This window comes from Cydia amplana, chromosome 2 (assembly GCF_948474715.1).
Source record: "Cydia amplana chromosome 2, ilCydAmpl1.1, whole genome shotgun sequence".
NCBI classification, from domain to species: domain Eukaryota; kingdom Metazoa; phylum Arthropoda; class Insecta; order Lepidoptera; family Tortricidae; genus Cydia; species Cydia amplana.
This window is the reverse complement of record NC_086070.1, coordinates 25,219,135-25,233,373: the sequence shown is the minus strand read 5'-3', so window position 1 is coordinate 25,233,373 and position 14,239 is coordinate 25,219,135. Positions and strand designations below refer to the sequence as shown.

At 33.3% G+C, this 14,239-nt stretch overlaps 1 protein-coding gene across 1 annotated transcript in view; it reads left to right on the top strand.

The window, feature by feature from the left end:
* The window catches only part of LOC134661010 (protein madd-4), a 431,812-nt gene that overhangs the window by 388,710 nt on the left and 28,863 nt on the right, over positions 1–14,239 (top strand). The window lies entirely within an intron of this gene.

The following is a 14,239-nucleotide window of genomic DNA, read 5'->3' as shown; positions in this document are numbered from 1 at the left end:
TGATCCTGGTACTTGAAATTCAATAGGACCATCATCACTAAGAGAAGAAATAGGTTTATAGTGTATCCACTGCCCATTTTCTATACTTGTCTGCGTTGATGGAAGGGCAAACAAATCTAACTCGGACTTAGCGCATTCGCATGAATGATTATGTAAAAATGACATGTTTTAGTTAGAAAAAATATCGTTTATATATTTTTTATTTTTCTTTGTACCTCTCTGTCGCACTGCTTTTGATGTAATGGTGCGCTCCTGTCTCTTTCGTTGTATTTTATACCCGGACCCTGACATCAAAGAATCAATTTTTTCATCAGCTTTTCTTTTTAAATTACTGCTTGCAGTCTTAAAACGAGACTTTAATGATTCATCAATAGGGTGTGAATTCATCATGTCGGACAAGATGCCAACACCGGCATTTAGTGCTTCTTTTCCAACCGTTCTAAAACCGCTGGATAACAGAGGAAATACTGACCTAAACAGTCCCCCCAAAAAACTTCCTATGCCATGTCCTCGTTGGTGAGGAACACCTTTATATACAATGCCTACCCCTGAACCAGCTTGATGAGAATAATAATGTTCATATGGACAGCGAATATTTTCACGGTTATGATTCATTTTATCCGTTGAAAATGTAGTTTCACGCATAAAGTTCCAAACTGGAATGGAACCTTTCCACCCGTATGCATTCTTATATCAATTTCAATTGTATCAAACTCTCTACGCATAACGGGTATGTAATGTGCAGGAGAGAAGCTATGCATTTTATATGCTCCATAAATGTATTTTGTCGGATCAAGCGGTATTATTCTTACTAACGATGTCATAACATCCCCCACTACCTGAGGTTGAACAATGTCTGAATATATAAATAATTGTGATGGTAGGCCTAAATATAAATTAGCAGGAAATTTTCCTAGTTGACATTGTATAAGGTTCGTATTAGGTTTGAAACCTAGCTGAAGGTTTAGTATTGGCGTTGCATGTACGGAAACAATTTCTTTGTGCGAAGAAGTCACCTTGATAACTTTCGATATTCGGTCATAACTAAATTTAACCTTGTTCTTCAATAATGAGTTTTCATTAAAGGCAGATAAAAAGTGATCTATGTCGTCATATGTTGTTGCCGGTATATGAGACTTATATTCAACGGTAACAGGTGATTTTTCATTTTGTAATAATACGTGCTTTTTTACATACACTACGTTTTCATGTTCCTGAACGTTGTACAAGGAACACGGGTAATGAAACTCCACTAATCCGACAACCCATTCTCCTTCTAATTTTATTGTCTTTGGGAGTTTGGTGAGAAAGTTTGCTGTTGTATTTTCGGGATAATACTGCATTGAGCTGTTGCTCAACAAAGTTAAATAAAAACTATCATCACTCATATTTCTTCTAAACTCGACGCAGATATCCAACTATTGAATTTATTTGGATAACCTTTCCACTTCACAAGCACCTCCTTTCTGTTACCAACTCGTCTTGAACGTATTATTTTATCTATTTTACATGTCATGGTGGGGTTATAAGTAACTTTTTGTAGTTCTTTAGAATAGAAAGTGCCTGTGATTGGTTCACCTTGTAGGTCCTTTAAGGTATAAACAAAATGAGGGAATCTTTTTATTATTGATTCGATAACAAAGATTTCATCGCTCCAATTGGTTTCGTAACCTTTTTGAAATATGTGTTTATATTTAGTTATTCTGACATGATCACCGACATTGAAATTACAAGTATAATTATTTTTTGATATATTTCTTGGTGTGTCGTATAAATGAGTCCATACAGTCATAATGTTGTTAAAATTAACATCTATTGGACGCATTTTAATACTAGAATGATAGCTATGATTATATGAATAAAGGAGATCTTGTAAAATATCAATGTATTTATAAGTATTTTTGTGTGTAAAATAGCGCCACATTTTCATTTTTAATGTTCTTTGAAATCGTTCTACAATACTTGCCTTAATGTCAGGATTATTTGTTGTATAGTAGTTTATATTTTTACTCTTAAAATAGTTCCTTACTTCTTTGGAAACGAATTCAGTCCCTTTATCAGATTGAATGTGACGCGGAGTTGCTCTAGCTTCGGTAAATATATCATCAAAACATTGCTTAACTGTTTCTGAATCCTTCTTTTTCATGGATCTAGCAAAAGCATACTTACTAAAGACATCAATAACACAAATTATGTATTTAAATCCATCATTATATTTACTATATGTACGCATATCACTTAAATCGACTTGCCAAAGTTCATTATAATTAGAAAGAATGTATTTGTTTCGTGTAAAACGTCTTTGAACTGGTTTATGTAACGTATAGGTTTCCTGAGACCGTAACCAGTTTTTTACCTCATCTTTGTTCATTCGACCATGCATTGCTTTAGCTAATTTATCAATACTGCTGTAGCCAGCTGGATTAGAAACATCATAGTAAATCCTATTGATATCTAATAAGGGGTCCATCTCTCCCAATTGATTTTCTTTTTTGATGCTTCAGGAGTTTTGTGTGAAATTGGCGTAGAGGCTTCTTTTACTTGAGTCGATGTTGATCTGGTGTTTTTATATATTGGCGAATCTTGAACCTTGTTAAACTGCAGACTATTTATATATTCTAGATTAGATTGATTGCCTATGCAAGATGTAGGAACTCCAATATCATTTAAAACTGAAGCAAATTCTTTCCAGCCAGTGGGTTTTGTTTTTCGTTTGAGGGGTCTCACAACGTCACTTATCAAATCAGTGATATTACTTTCTGGAATTACTTGATTATTCACTACGATTTCACCTCCTTCTTTCCACCAAATCTTCGGTTTATTTTTTAAAATAGAATCAAGCAGGGAGTAACCTTTTTTTTGGTAACTTTTTGGAATTAAATTTATGATATGTGATGGAGTAAACTGTTCAGGGTAAGTGTGAGTTGAAGGAGTACTAGCAGCGTCATATTCGTGTGGATTTGGAGTTGGTAATGTCACATTATAATCAGTTTCATCTCTTTTAACCATAGATTTATCGATATACTTATCAAAGTCTTCATGAACTTTTTTTATATCATCAACAATAATTGGTAGCTTGAACGGTTTTCGATCTGTTTCTGTAAAATGCAAAAAACGTTGCAGTGCTTGAGAATATAATGCCCATTTTTCACGATCTCCCATTTTACTTTTCAATATTTTTTGCATGTCTGCGTCTAAACGTGATAAGGAATTCAAAGGTGCATTGTCATCATGTTTAAGCTTCTCAATGAAATCTGGTTCTACTAGAATCATTTTCTTCGTGTTCTCCATTTTAATTACGTTAATGAGCTCAATAAACTACTTAAAACAGCGCCTAGTATAATTGGTAAAAACGCACCACCCTTTTGAATTATAATAGTCTTTCTTAATTTTTGTTTACCCTTAGAAACTAATTTCCGTAATATATTTTTATGTTTATGTAACTTGGTCTTTTCTGTACTGTCTAATGGAACTTTTCCCCTTAAAACGTTGTAAATGCACTCACATATAATATTTATTTCATCTTCATCACATGCTTTAAGTAAAGCTTTACGATACTTTGGTTTTAACGTATGTAGAGCTTTAAGTAAATGTTGATGTGTGGTTACTCTATCAGACATCATTTAGAACTGACAAGAACAGAATGATTACTGACATATTTAAACCCTTTTTTCGGAATATATACTGTACAACATTTGTCAAATGGAAATAACTTAGTTTTAAAACGGCATATATCATCAGTGCTTTGTTTCAAATCAATCATCAGATATCCGTGTGCTGGCGTAGTTGCATCTTTGTAGGCTTCTTCAACAAATTTTGTATTTTCGGGATAAACTTGTCGTGACAAATACCGTATTTGAGTTTTGTCTCTAGGGTTTTTAAAATAAACAATGTATGTTGTGTTCAAAGATATGTCACGTTGTCCTCTCCCTTGATGAAATAGATTTTGAGTTATATAGAAAACGCTTAAATTTCTATGGTGGCTGCCTTTAGTAAAAATATCAACAATGCGTCCATCTGATTCTCTCATTAAATCATCGATTATAAGTAGTTTAGGTTGCTTTCCATCAAACATACTTAAATCGGGAATGCCTTGAATATAATCGACTCCATTTAAATTATATAGCGGCTGCATTTCATCATAGCACCACAGAACTTGACTGAATTCCGTATTACACATTTTTTCTACATTTTTCAGAAAGTTAGTGACAAAGTTTGATTTCCCACAACCGCTTGGACCAGCAATAATTGCTGTAAAAGGATGGATAAAATGATACATTATAGAAAACGGTCTTTCTCCTTTAAACACTGTCAAGAAAATAAAATCCAATTATAAGATTATGTGTATATATGCACTCCTTCTTATACACAAAAATGCATATTTATTCGAAATTATTTACTACGTTATAAGTAAATCAAAAACATTTTTTTTTTGTTAGCATATTTATTTCTAATTATTTAAACAATTGTTAAAAGATACTTAAGTCACAAAAAATATATACAATTTCTATCATACTAAACTACATCTTTTATATTACATCTACATCTTATTGTTTTAGACACACCTTATGAACAATAAATAATTACTATAATTATTACACATACGTTTATTAGAAAACTTATATTTAAAAAAGATTATTAATTAATACAATACACTTAAAATAAAAATACATTATCATCCCTCCAACTAACGAACAAGAGCAAATTTAATTAATATTACTTTTACAATTAAATGACAAATGCACAATCGATCCAATAACTTTTATGATCGTTCAGCTTAATATTTATTTCACTACTTTAACTTATAGTGACCCCAAGCTAAGGTGTCAAATGATTCTTGACAAAGATATCTTTTCGTGTCAGAATAAGATAACGAAATTTTATTGATTTTCTGTGTAAAAATTACATGTTTTATAGATCGAAATCTGTACATTACTGTTAATAAATTTTTCTTTTTATCTAGACAATTTTTGTAGTCTTCCAACTGAAATTTCGTAGTGACACATTTATTCACACCTTTAGCCTTAGCCACTATTTTTTCCTCGATATTCAACGCATACATTTTAGATCTTAAACCTACAAATTCTTTTAAAATTTTACCTTTATTTTCGTCTTTGAAATATCCTAATTTTTTTTTATTTATACATGGAAAACCGTATATATTATTGGGAGCATAGTCAGATGTATCGAAATGTTTTTTCAAGTCGTTTTTTATATCAGAGTAGAAATCTTCTGTAAAAATTTGATAAATAAAACTGTCAGTATCTGTGTATAACAACTTAACATTATTCCTGAATTTTTGTTGCATATATCCATAATGAAAGTCATACATTAATGTTTTTGATAAGTCTAATATACAAAATCCTAAGTATATAGGCTTGTTGTATACTAGTCTAGTTTTTTTTAACTGTACTGCAGCTAAGCTTTCGGTAAAAATAGAAATACTATGGAATTCAGGACGAGCGATATAACTTTCAAGTCCTTTTTTGTGATCTTGACTTTTCCACTGTGATAGTAAATACACATCCACTCTTTTCTCAATATTTTCCATGGTTTTTCCAAAAACTGCATTATTCATTAGTTTATAGAAGTCTTTTTCGAAATCGGTTACTGCAGATATCCTTAACGTAGTGTTCAAATCAATATACTTTTTGAGCCAGTTAGTTTGTTTAAATTTTAAGATTCTATGGACTTTTGTTAAAATTAATCCGTTGTCTAAACATTGTATAAGATTCCTATAGTGTATAACGTATTTTATTTTGTTTTTCAAATTTGGAATCAATTTTTTTTGTTTACTTTCATCTATTATATGTTCAGCACAAAATGGTAGATCTGAGTGAGAATCATGCAATGAATCTGGGTATTCCAAATCGACTTCTAAAATGTACCCATAATCAGCATCGTTTGAAAGTTTAAAGTCCGTAGTTGGGTCAACCCATTCAAATTCACCAACAGGAAGACGTTGTGACATCGCCCAACCATACAAGTTATTAGCATCGAGGTAGATAAGATAAGATGACGGTTCATTTGGATCAAACTCTGACATATAGTAATTATTTGACTTAGCATAGCGATTACTACACTGTGATATACCACCTCGAAGCCCTTTTTTAACAAACGCAATTTTATCAAAATCTGTAAAGAGTTCAAGTTGAATTCCAGTCATTTTAAACATAGCATCCCAACTGAGACCAGGAGCTGTAAAATAATGAGCTGGATCTAAGCTGTATGTATCAAGACACACTGAGCGAAAATTTTCAAAGACATCGGTTAATAGGAGAACGTCTGTTTTTAAATACAAGTTAGAATAATCTAACATCGTTTTACAATTGAAATGGGTCCATACGTTTTGCGCATGTTGATAATCCTCATCTGTTATACTGCTATCTGTTAAGACACTGTTAAAATCAGATTTTTCAGGCAACGATAACGCTTCAAGAGATTTACTCGATTTCATAAACTCGTATGGAAATATACCCTTTTGCTTCAGAAGTTTAAAATCTTCATATGTAGGGTATTGTTTCCTTAATTCATGGAATTGGTGTTCCTGGAGGTTTCGGGCTAATTTATCTAAACTACTCGACATGAATCTAAAGGAATCAACAAATCTGAGTGATAACAATTTTCCATCAATTTTAAGTTCCTTGCTAAAGGAAATATATTTTTCTTTATTTTGAGGTATAACCTCGATTTTCCCTTCACGGAAATTTAATGCTTTTACAATAAAATGAGCATCGTAATTACTTAGATTATGAAAAAATACTGGTACAAACGGTTGAGGTTTGAATTTATTATTACAAGCCTTATGTGCCACTCCATGGAATTTTCCCGTAGTCCAATCATAACTGAACACGCTTTCAGATTCTAACGTTTTATCACATACAAAACACTTATTATTAGCTCCAATTTTGTTTAAATCGCTCTGATTTAGTCGAATGGGTTGTTTCCGAAAGTGAATAAATTTTATTAATTTTGTTAAATCATTGTAAAGAGTTTCCATGAATACTTTAGCACAATCTGAACCTGTATATGATCGATAGCGTGAAAGACTATCATCAAATGAACACTTTATAAAATATCCAAAACTATACACTTCATGTTGTTGAACATTTTTTGTGTACGATTCCGTTTTTTTAGGCTTAGGTTCACTTTTTATGTTCGATGTGCTAGGCTTAGGATCACTTTTTGTGTTAGATTTCGATGTGCTAGGCTTAGGATCACTTTGTGTGTAAGATTCCGACGTGCTAGGCTTAGGTTCACAAGACGATATAGGTTTTAAAAATGCCTCGAAATCTGCGTAAACAACAAACGGTACTTTAAGTTTACGATGATATTTGTCAAAAAATATCTGTTGGTTCGAAATTTCTTTGCCAAACCAATCTTTGTGCTTCTTATCATGATTTGGGAGTTCGACAACAATGTGAGCACAATCATTTTGTTGATGATTCGTTAGTTCTTCATTCGAGTAAAATGCTAATAAACACCCATCGCAAATGTGAAAGCTATAATTGGTTGTAGAAATCTGTCGGCTTACTAATCGAGATAGATTTTTTATATAACAGTAATGCCCCTGGCTACCATTAGATATGTAAAGTAAATTAATATGTGTTGACTTACGACATTTGGTAAAGTAAAGTGGGCCGTTTACTTCATGTGATTTGGAATTTTCATTATAATGTAGTCCGAAAACATTAATGCTTATATTATTTAATTTTTCAACTTTATGAACATCTGTTAGTTTAACTGGAAACGGTATATTTGAAAAATTTAATTTGTTACGATGAGTGATATAGGACGACACTCTTTGTGAACTGTTCCTAACCGGGTACAACGCTGAAAGAATCGCCCATTTCAAACACTCGTGGTCATTATTTTGTACGTTGATTATAGCTTTTTTGGTTTTAATATCATGTGGTAAATCGATATACGAAGAACCACGCAATGGATTGAATTGATTGATGTTCATGTCTATGTATTGTATATTTTTAAGGCTCCATCCGCTGTCTTTCTTTTCAAAGTTTGAAATTTTATTTATGAGTGACATTTTTAAACTTTCAAAAAATTCTTCCCTGTTGTCACCTTTACAGATTGTCCAACTTAAAATATTAAAATCAAAAAAATTGTTGATTCCTTTAGTTTCTTGTATAAATTCTGCGTGTAAAATAAAGCTAACCTTGAATACTGTTAATTGTTGAAGGGCATCATCTATTAAATTATTTAAAGGCGTTTTAATACTCTCAAAAAAAAGTTCCGGCGTCTCAAATTCAAGGTTACCTTTATTCACATTTGATGATATTCTATAAGTCAATAATCTATTTCCAAATGCAGTTTCAATAAGATCTACATTTGGATAAGAATGATGAAATTTTAAACTATTATTTTTGTGTACATTACTTCTTACATGTTGGGCGTAGTACCTCCTTGAAACGTTCCGATTGCATGTTTTACATTCGACAGTATCAACAACGACAGGAGTAGATGTTGCCTCAGCTGTTCGAGAAGTTGATGGTTGTGGCTCCATGGCGGCTGCTGGATGCTGGCTTGTTAAATCATATGCTGGAATAGGTTCCTCTGACTCACGTTTTCTTTTTATTCCACGTGTTACGCATCTAAAACAATAAAAAAATAATTGATTAAAATACTTATATACGAGAATGGGCTAAATAAATTCAGTACGAAAGTCATTTGTACCATAATACCTGACATTAAATTTGACCGGCAAAGAGAACAATAGGCTTCCATGGTTAATACACCATCTATCTCATCATAAGGTGAAATCGACGATCGCTTAACAGTTACATGTCCACTACAGGGGGTGATATAGGGCTTAAAATCATAATCGTGAGCTATACTCGGATCAAGTTTTCCACTGATAAACCACAATCTTAAATATTTATGAAAACTTTTCAGTAGCACTGATTTGCTGAACATTTTAATGTCTTCGCTAGTAAACTCCATTGTGATGGTTTATCAAATGACACAGATCGTTTAGGATTTCATTTATATTGGTTTCATATCTCCCCCCACTACAAGCAGTAATTAAAGTAAAACTAGTTAAAACATGTTTAAAATATTTATACTCACATATTTTGATGTTGTTTCTCGGCTTCCAAACAACGTTCATAGAGTTCATTATCAAAAACTGACTTATTGAGCTCTGAAACATCTTCACAGCGTTCATAGAGCTCATCGTCGTATTGCGAATCTTGTAGGTCCATTTTGTGCTCGTTGTTTCGCTTCTACGGGTGTCAAAAGGGATACGGTATGGTTTTGCTTTGCGTTGTCTATCTATATATAGGCCCAAAAATCGTTTGTTCGTTGGTGGGGGATTTCTACGTGTGGGCGGCGTAAGGGATGATTTATGGCTTTGCTTCGATGAAATATTTTTTACAGTTGTTTTTAGTTGCAATATGTTTAGTAATATTGTAAATTAATTCTTGTGTATTGGAATAATAGTCATCTTCTTCAGTCTGCGTGTAGTATTTGATTCTAGTATTCGCGAATTTCCAGTGCTGATCGCTTGGAACACCTCGCAATTTTTTCATGTCATAGACATCAACTTTTATGAGATGAGTGGCCTTTGAAACGTCATCTACGCGAGAAGATATATAATTTGTACCTCCATTTGTCAACTGGGCAACAGTAGACGAATACTCTGCAGCTTGTTTCTTCGTAGGCTTTTCGAAAAATACATCAATATTGTTGGTTCGTTTTTGGGTACGGATTTTAAGTGGTTTTGAAACTTCAGTTTCATTGTCGCTCACATTGCCGTAATAATAATTTTTGAATGTGCACTCAAGAGAATTCTCGTTTGAAATCTAAAACAAAAGAAAACATTTGTGAGACGCTTGATATAAATGGAAACAGGTAGATAATATTTGTGTATAAACAGTCAGATAATGTTGAGCTTACCTCCATTTTAATTCGCTGCAAGTTGTATACTGATTTGCAAAATAAACACTAATGACGAAGAGTACTGTATTGCGATACTTTAAACTACTTGAAGTATATTTTTAGCACTTGACACTGTTTTGAGACAAACACGTTTGAACGAATGGCGGTCCCATCGATTTGAGCTCTCCTTTTATTGTACAACACACACACATGCATACATATGGCGGATAAGACAAAAACCTATTAAATAACCCAAACACCTGTGCGTTGTATGATACGACACGTTGCGACGTGTTTGTAGCCGATCAGTTTTTTAAAATGCTCTATAATTTAATACACAATAAAATACAGGGCCATGACATTTCGTAATAATTAATGATATTTTATTGGTTATCTAAGGCAAAACCCCTATTAAATAAAATAGACACCTGTGGGTTGCAACGTGTTTGTACCTGATCAGTTTTATGAAATGCTCTATAATTGAATACACAATAAAATTCGGGGGACCATGACATTTCGTAATAATGAAGGATATTTTATGGGTTTTCTAAAAATACTTCTCACGGCCCATGTCGCATAAATTTATAATATTATTGCATTCCAAAAGATGTAACTATTACAGCGTGGGAGGCTACAATAAATGGCAAAAACTTTAACCTTAATAAAATAAATCGTTTTAAAGAAATACGTATGCAACCCCTAATAAACTATTCTACCTCAAAAAAACATGGAGTCACACGCTTGTCAAAACCAAAAAAATGGACAGGCACACGAAATGTGGCTTTAGTTTATGGCAATACTAAAAATCCACTCCACACAAGCAATGACCGCCGCAGAAGCTGTAAACATATATCCATTAAGGATAGAGCAAAAAATATCAAAAAAAAATCTGCGCCGCAGGTAGGCGCGGGGGTGCCGCAGAAACAGTAATTAGCTTACTACTGACAACTACATGGTTTAGAATATAAAAATGGTAAACATTATTTAAGTAATATATTTATATAAGCAGATTGTAAGTAAAAGTATATTGTAGATTTACTGAACAATTAATCGGCTTTATTTACCACACAATTCACAAAAATCTTAATATTGTATTGCTAAATTAGTCAAGTAGGTACGCTGCGTAATAGATATTGGTGGCTTATAGTTAGCACTGGCTACCTTAACGTACACACTGACATAATTCAAAACAGTAATAAAGATCTAGCAATAAGCTACATGATGTATTACCCCGTAATCAGTTGGAATATACGTTACATAGCAATTGTTAATTAAAAGGTTTATATTCACATTAAAGGTTGTAACGTACATACCATCAGACTATAACACAAAGAAAATATACAAGTCATAAAAACACAACAAAATAAAATGGACACTTAGCTTCGTTTGTCGTCGTTAGCTCTCCAACTGAGAAGTGAGCCACAACTGTCAGACACCCGCTTATATTCAATCAGACTTCACCCCTTCCACCACTTCTTGGTAGGAATAACAAGTAAGATGTTTCCTGCACATCCGGTTATCATAATAATTCAATTTAACAAATGTATTTGCTACATTTTAATTTAATTTATTATAGAATAATTAATCGCAAATTAATACGAATTTAATATCATGGCTTATTATTATAAGATACTTTATTTACGTTACTAATGTTCTGACAGTTATGGTCAAGAAATATACATGGAGGGTAGTTGTGTAATTAAACAGCAGTTCTAACTTATTATTTCGATATACGTATTAGCTTAGCAAAAGTGGACTATTTCGTAAAAATGTAAGTGATCTTTGTTTTTATACTACGTATCTCACACGGCCATACTGACAGGTGCTTCGTTCTCGAAGTACCTTATTTCTGCAATCATATTAAACTTAGTATATGCAATGACTATTTTTTATTAGTCAGATACTATATCACATATCACATTAATCAAATGAGAGCTCGCAGGCTCGGCAGCAGGTCCCTATATTGCTACTTTTTCACTTACATCAAGCGAGAGCTCGCAGGCTCGGCAGCAATTATCCTACTACAATCACCATGCTACGGGCACTTATCACATCAAGTCAGCCTCGGTAGCATGTATCGCCCTGAGTTGGCTACTGGTCCACTTATAACATCAAGTGGGGCACACAGGCTCTGCAGCAGGTCCCTATATTGCTACGTTTTCACTTACATCAAGCGAGAGCTCGTTGGCTCGGCAGCAATTATCCTGGTTACAATCACCATGCTACCGTTTCACTTATCACATCACGTCAGCCCCGGTAGCATGTATCATAAATGCCAAATCATACACAGACATAGCGATCACATATCGAATCTACAGCAGATATTATCTTGTATAAAATACAAAAAAAAAAATACCCTTCCAAATATCGTTCGGCCAATCTGACGAATCATTGCACATTTAAACATATTAATTACGTGACGATAGCTTCATGGTACACCAGGACTCTGCTCCACTGTCGCTTGTAGTGGGGTCAAAGGTGGGCAAAGCGATGTCTTTGTCTCTTCCGCGAGCACCGGAGACGGTTTTTCATAACCGCTATCACAAGGCTTTCCACAGCTTCCAAATTCGTCTGAAATTAAATAAGTAGATATGTAAAGTGTAGCTGGTTACTATCCCACTTCTGATGTCAGATTTACTAATAGTAAGACCATTAATAACATAGGAAATCAGGATGTAATGCAGTATTTAATTAAGATCAGTTAGTTATTGGTCAAAGTAATGTATTTATTATAGGGACAACTACATGGTTTAGAATATAAAAATGGTAAACATTATTTAAGTAATATATTTATATAAGCAGATTGTAAGTAAAAGTATATTGTAGATTTACTGAACAATTAATCGGCTTTATTTACCACACAATTCACAAAAATCTTAATATTGTATTGCTAAATTAGTCAAGTAGGTACGCTGCGTAATAGATATTGGTGGCTTATAGTTAGCACTGGCTACCTTAACGTACACACTGAAATAATTCAAAACAGTAATAAAGATCTAGCAATAAGCTACATGATGTATTACCCCGTAATCAGTTGGAATATACGTTACATAGCAATTGTTAATTAAAAGGTTTATATTCACATTAAAGGTTGTAACGTACATACCATCAGACTATAACACAAAGAAAATATACAAGTCATAAAAACACAACAAAATAAAATGGACACTTAGCTTCGTTTGTCGTCGTTAGCTCTCCAACTGAGAAGTGAGCCACAACTGTCAGACACCCGCTTATATTCAATCAGACTTCACCCCTTCCACCACTTCTTGGTAGGAATAACAAGTAAGATGTTTCCTGCACATCCGGTTATCATAATAATTCAATTTAACAAATGTATTTGCTACATTTTAATTTAATTTATTATAGAATAATTAATCGCAAATTAATACGAATTTAATATCATGGCTTATTATTATAAGATACTTTATTTACGTTACTAATGTTCTGACAGTTATGGTCAAGAAATATACATGGAGGGTAGTTGTGTAATTAAACAGCAGTTCTAACTTATTATTTCGATATACGTATTAGCTTAGCAAAAGTGGACTATTTCGTAAAAATGTAAGTGATCTTTGTTTTTATACTACGTATCTCACACGCGCGACTTCAAGTATGGACTCGCGCGCGAGAAAGCAACTCATGGTAACCGGTCGTGACTAGGGTCAGTTGCCGGTTAGTCAAAAAAAACCGGCCAAGTGCGAGTCGGACTCGCGCACGGAGGGTTCCGCACCATCAACAAAAAATAGAGCAAAAAAATCGTGTTTGTTGTATGGGAGCCCCCCTTAAGAGCCAACATGAGCTAAGATTTAAATATTTTAGGTAAATATACCCGTCTCGCTAACGGAAGCGGCTCCTAAAACGAGTGCGATAAGGACAAGGCGAAAAATCCTGCGTAAAAATCTCAAAAATCGAGGTTTCGTACTCGACTGTTTCCTCCTCCAAAACTTAACCAATCGTAACCAAATTTGGAAATATAAATGATTATGACATTATCTGTGTCGGACCGTTTTGCTTTTTTGACTAATTGATATCAGTTTTGAATAGCACGCCTCTTATTGCGGCATAGTCAATTAGGCCATTTTGGCAATTTTTGAAGGGCTCTAGCGCCTTAAAAAACAAAAATATCAAAAATAGCAAAACGGTCCGACACAGATATTGACAATATTAATCTGTGTTGAAAAAATCATTGCTCTAGCTTCAAAACCCACGGAGGAAACAGTCGAGCACGTTTGTATGGAGAAATGACCACTCCTGTGTTCGACCGCTCTTAAATATTTATTTTGTTTTATTTTTAGTATTTGTTGTTAAAGCGGCAACAGAGATACATTATTTGTGAAAATTT